Raw genomic sequence first — 6000 nt, forward strand, 5'->3', positions numbered from 1 at the left:
TGTCTGACTGGCCAATATATTTACCAGTCGGTTGTAAAGTATATTTCTGTGTATAGTTTTACAATAAAAATAACAACAACTGAATCGTTCAGTCTTGCACTGGTTTCTGCCTATCTGATCGTTGCTTAGAACTCTGCCTCAGAAGAGAGACACACTACATATGTATACACACACACACACACACACACACACACACACACTTTTCTAGCTAGGTTGTACAGTAACTGTTTCTTCCTTTTAGGAGTAGCTAGGTGGAGTTTGTCCATTTCATTCAACCTGGACAATGGTGGCAGCAGTACCCAATTTCCAGCGTGAAAAATCAATAATTTTACCAATATTAAATACAATCGAGATTGTATCATGTATGGGCCCACCAATCAATCTTAAATGGTTACTACACTCACAGTGAAATCACCTCCAGACGTCTCTAGTGAATGAGACCTGCATGGAGACTGCGGTCTAGTAAGGCCCCGTTCACACTTGCGGTTTTGTCAAAACCGCACCGGATGTCCGGACCGCACCGGAGCCGGACCGGACCTGATCCGTACGGTTCCTATCCGGATCCGGTCCGGATCCGGTCCGTTTGCATCCGGTTTCCGTGCGGTGTGAACACGGTTGCGGTCCGGATCCGGTTTCTTAAGGAGATACCATCCTGTAAATACCTGGGGTCTGGGAGGTCAGCAGAAGGGTCTGGGGTCATTGTTGGAGACAGGTGGACGTGTGGAGACCATCCGTGGATACAGAGAATGCAGTTGGGACCATGGATCCAGGCATTTTTTACTCGTAAACCTGGGAATTCTCTCCTTCCTGTTGTTCGCCTCCTCGTTATCAGACATCAGACATGTTGCTGCCAAAATGAGCTCCAGCATGAAATCGCTGCTGCCCCACTCTTTGAACGCTTGGCCCATGTGGTCCCCATCCAAAATGCATAGGAAGTGGGGTAGAACGTCCGGTTTTTGTAGCCAGTGTGTTGTGCGCTCTCCGGCTCTCATTGCTTTGTATTGGCCGGATGGTGCAGTCCGGCTCCGCTCCGGATACGGCTGCCGGAGGAGCCGGACCAAAAAATAGCGCATGTTGGAACGGACGCCGGAGTCCGGATCCGGTCCGGCTCCGGTCCGGCAGAACGGACGCATGTGAACGGACGCATAGGCTTTCATTGCTATTGCCGTGCGTCCGTTCCGTCCGTTCTGCAAGCGGTCCGGCTCCGGCACGGCGATTCCGGACGGCCACCGCTAATGTGAACCGGGCCTAATACGGGATTGGCGGGTGGTTGTCACATTACATTGTCAGCAGCAGTGCAACCAATCTAACTTTAGTCCGGTCACCGTGTCTCAAGCCTTTGGATGCAACTATTCCCCGAATGGAAATGGTAGAAGATTAGATGGAATTGGCGTGCTTTGTCACATTATCAAGCAAAACAAAGCTAACCCGAGCACAATAAACAAATCATAAATATAACCATAAGGTAATTCTTCATACATTTTCTCACAAAAAAAAAAAAAAAAAAAAGACACCTTATTCAGGTTGGAATGGCTGTCATGCCAAAATGATCTAAATAATGTAAATAAATACTTCCACACACACACACGAACTTCAATGGAAAAATAGTACTGTCAAGTTTATTAGGGACATATCCCTTTATAAACAATCTCATAAAATCCCTCAAAGAGTCCTGCATGTAAGCAGACACCCAGCTGTGTATACAATAAAAAATATATTTTTAATCACAAAATTATTGTCAAAAGTACAGGGGTTGGTCAAAAACCCAAAAATATGTGCAAGGTATGGCAATTTGTGGCTAAGACTTACCCGTGAATGTGTTGCAGCAGGAAGACGGAAGGCCCTACACGCTCGCATCGACAGCTCAGCTGCTTCTGAGGAGGCTGAAGTATGGAAGGAGCTATGCCTCTAATAAACCCATCCCCACCCACCAGGCACGTCACTGATCCGTGTGCGGCCGCGCACGACACGCCCAACAGACGCGCCCGTATGGGCACATACTGCTGGCGTGTATAATCACAAAGTCAGCTGGCCGCTAGAGGACACCCCGGTGTCATGTCAGCTATTGCAGCCTCTCAGATTTTGCAGCCCCGCATGCGCAGTAGGAGCCTGCGCCCCATTACATTGTGCAGCCACGTGTGAAACATCCTAAATATCTCCACTTCCGCACCACGTACACCCCCGAAATTTGCAGGGGAGGGAGGGGACCCCCACATCTAGCTCTGTGCCGAATTGCAGCCGCCGAGCCCCGCTGGTTCCAGAGACTGATTGCAGCAACCCTATCTCGGGAACTACCGGGGCTAGGGGGCTGCAATTCGACACAGAGCTGGATCTGTGGGTCCCCTCCCTCCCCTGAAAATTTCGGGAGTGTACGTGGTGCGGAAGCGGAGATATTTCAGCTAAATAATGTCTAACTTCCCACTGAGCATGCGCGATACTGAGTGAGGAAGGCTGCTTCAGGGCTGCAATATCTGACATTACACCGGCCACCCGCACCCTAGTGCGCATGCGCCGCATTATGTCATCGCCCGGCCAGCCTCCTTCGATACCAGTCAGTCAGATCACCCGAGCCGGTGGAGGAATGTGGACAATATGAATATATAATTATGTACCTATATGAAGTACCTATTCTACTCCATTAAATATAAAGGATTTCTATATCGACATCTTAATCATTGTATCAAAACATTAGACCAATACCAGAGGCGTAGCTAGGCCCTTCAGCGCCCGGAGGCAAAGAAGTTTTTGTGCCCTCCCCGTGGTAAAACATGCATTGCCGTGCAAGAAATGGGCATGGTCATGCAGCAGAAACTGGCCATAGTCATGGGTGGCACCAAATACACCGGAAGTTAGCAGTGGTGTAATGAGACCTGCCAAGCAAATCGTTGGAATAAGATCCCTTTCCTTTAAACCATACAATATCCCCACAAAGCACTGCAGAAGAGGCCACCACTATATAAATACATAATAATAATATGATCGGACATTAGACTATGGTAGGATTAGATTGTGAGCTCCTCTGAGGACAGTCAGTGACATGACTGTACTCTGTAAAGTGCTGTAGAAGATGTCACTGCTATATAAATACATAATAATAGAATGGTAGGACATTAGACATTAGACTATGGTAGGATTAGATTGTGAGCTCCTCTGAGGACAGTCAGTGGCATGACTTTGTACTCTGTAAAGTGTTGCAGAAAATGTCAGTGCTATATAAATCCTATATAATAAAACCGCTGTGTCCGTGCGCTGTCCCTGTGTAGCGTTGTCTGTGCTGAACCGTAGTGCGCACTGCGCAACAGGGACAACGCTACACAGGGATAGCAGGGGAGCAGAGCCAGCGGCATGTCAGCGGGCGCCATGTCAGCGAGCGGCGGGTCAGTGCGCGGGTTGCGCGCATGCGCGGTGACACTGCGGCGGAGAGTGGGAGGGGAGTAGAGGAGAGAAAAGGTGGGAGGGGAGTAGAGGAGAGGGGGGGTGGGAGAGGGGAGGGGATTTGACACAGACCTAGAGCCCGTTTTTAAATGGGCTTAGGTCACCTAGTACATAATAATAATATGGTAGGATATTAGACTATGACTATGGTAAGATTAGATTGTGAGCTCCTCTGAGGACAGTCAGTGGCATGACTTTGTACTCTGTAAAGTGCTGCAGAAAATGTCAGGGACGCCAAGCGGATGAGCTTTTTTAAAAAAAAATTTGGCTGATAGAGGATTGGGGGAAGAGCGAGTGAGAGAGGGGAAGAGAGAAGTGAGAGAGGGGAAGAGAGAAATGAGAGAGGGGAAGAGAGAAAGGGGGAGAGAGAGTAAGAGGAGGAGAGGTGGGGGGGAAGAAGAGAGAGAGAGGGGGGCAAGAGAGAGAGGAGGATAAAGAGAGAGAGATGGGGAGAGAGAAGGGGGGAGATGGAAAGAGATGGGGGGAAGAGAGAGAGGAGGAGACGAGAGAGGGGGGAGAGGAGAGAAGAGAAAGAGATGGGGGGGGGGGGAGAGCCGCCTGGGAGAAAGAGAGGGGGGAGAGAGGGACAGGAGGAGAGAGAGAGATGGAGGGGGAGAGAGAGACCGCTGGGAGAGAGAGACACATGTGTGCGAGACTGTGTCCACTCTGCTACCTGCTTCCACACATAAATTCAGCATTAACAAGTGGTCTGGGTCTGGATGACCTCTCTTTTCTCTTGACAAATGACACTGCTGCCTGGGGGGCTGGGCTATTTTTCACGGTGTGCACACACACACCACACAGATGGCAGACACCTCTCCTCTCCTCACCTCCACATTCCGTCCGGCTGCTGCCTCCACCCACCTCCACCCTGGGCTCCACGCACGGCACGTCCACGCTGTATGCCTGTTAGAAGGATGTGGCTGGGCGAGGCTGGGGCTCAGGGGCTGGGCTGGCTCGCTGGCGGCGGCTCTTCTCTTCTGCTGACCCGGCCGCCGCTCTGCACAGCGTTCCACTTCCATATGGACGCTGCGCGGCGGTGCGACGATCACGACGTGTGACGTCACTGACGTCACTCGCTGACTGGGGAGACCCGGCCCGGCTGGCGGTGAGTAGTGTTGGGCGAACATCTAGATGTTCGGGTTCGGGACGAACAGGCCGAACATGGCCGCGATGTTCGGGTGTTCAACCCGAACTCCGAACATAATGGAAGTCAATGGGGACCCGAACTTTTGTGGTTTGTAAAGCCTCCTTACATGCTACATACCCCAAATTTACAGGGTATGTGCACCTTGGGAGTGGGTACAAGAGGGGAAAAAAATTTAGCAAAAAGAGCTTATAGCTTTTGAGAAAATCGATTTTAAAGTTTCAAAGGGAAAACTGTCTTTTAAATGCGGGAAATGTCTGTTTTCTTTGCACAGGTAACATGTTTTTTGTCGGCATGCAGTCATAAATGTAATACATATAAGAGGTTCCAGGAAAAGGGACCGGTAACGCTAACCCAGCAGCAGCAGACGTGATGGAACAGGAGGAGGCGCAGGAGGAGAAGGCTACGCTTTGTGAGACACAACAACCCAGGCCTTGCATGAGGGCAAGAAGCGTGCGGATAGCATGCTTTGTACCGCCATGCAGTCATAAATGTAATAAAGATAAGAGGTTCCATAAACAGGGACCGGCAACGCTAACCCAGCAGCAGCAGCAGCAGCAGCACACGTGATGGAACAGGAGGAGGCGCAGGAGGAGAAGGCCACGCTTTGTGAGACACAACAACCCAGGCCTTGCATGAGGACAAAAAGCGTGCGGATAGCATGCTTTGTACCGCCATGCAGTCATAAATGTAATAAAGATAAGTGGTTCAATAAACAGGGACCACGCGGCAACGCTAACCCAGCAGCAGCAGACGTGATGGAACAGGAGCAGGCGCAGGAGGAGAAGGCCACGCTTTGTGAGACACAACAACCCAGGCCTTGCATGAGGGCAAGAAGCGTGCGGATAGCATGCTTTGTACCGCCATGCAGTCATAAATGTAATAAAGATAAGAGGTTCCATAAACAGGGACCGGCAACACTAACCCAGCAGCAGCAGCACACGTGATGGAACAGGAGGAGGTGCAGGAGGAGAAGGCCACGCTTTGTGAGACACAACAACCCAGGCCTTGCATGAGGACAAAAAGCGTGCGGATAGCATGCTTTGTACCGCCATGCAGTCATAAATGTAATAAAGATAAGTGGTTCAATAAACAGGGACCACGCGGCAACGCTAACCCAGCAGCAGCAGACGTGATGGAACAGGAGCAGGCGCAGGAGGAGAAGGCCACGCTTTGTGAGACACAACAACCCAGGCCTTGCATGAGGGCAAGAAGCGTGCGGATAGCATGCTTTGTACCGCCATGCAGTCATAAATGTAATAAAGATAAGAGGTTCCATAAACAGGGACCGGCAACGCTAACCCAGCAGCAGCAGCACACGTGATGGAACAGGAGGAGGCGCAGGAGGAGAAGGCCACGCTTTGTGAGACACAACAACCCAGGCCTTGCATGAGGACAAAAAGCGTGCGGATAGCATG

At 50.6% G+C, this 6000-nt stretch overlaps 1 protein-coding gene across 1 annotated transcript in view; it reads right to left on the minus strand.

Annotated features, from left to right (window-relative positions):
- Positions 1 to 2180, minus strand: part of LOC137521242 (PRKCA-binding protein) — a 319567-nt gene extending 317387 nt beyond the window's left edge. The window contains exon 1 of the mRNA XM_068240229.1: positions 1810 to 2180. The gene's annotated coding sequence lies outside the window, so the exon portion shown is untranslated. The remainder of the gene's footprint in view (positions 1 to 1809) is intronic.
- Between the last annotated feature and the right edge of the window lie 3820 nt (positions 2181 to 6000).

The sequence above is a fragment of the Hyperolius riggenbachi genome, chromosome 6, assembly GCF_040937935.1.
Source record: "Hyperolius riggenbachi isolate aHypRig1 chromosome 6, aHypRig1.pri, whole genome shotgun sequence".
NCBI lineage: Eukaryota > Metazoa > Chordata > Amphibia > Anura > Hyperoliidae > Hyperolius > Hyperolius riggenbachi.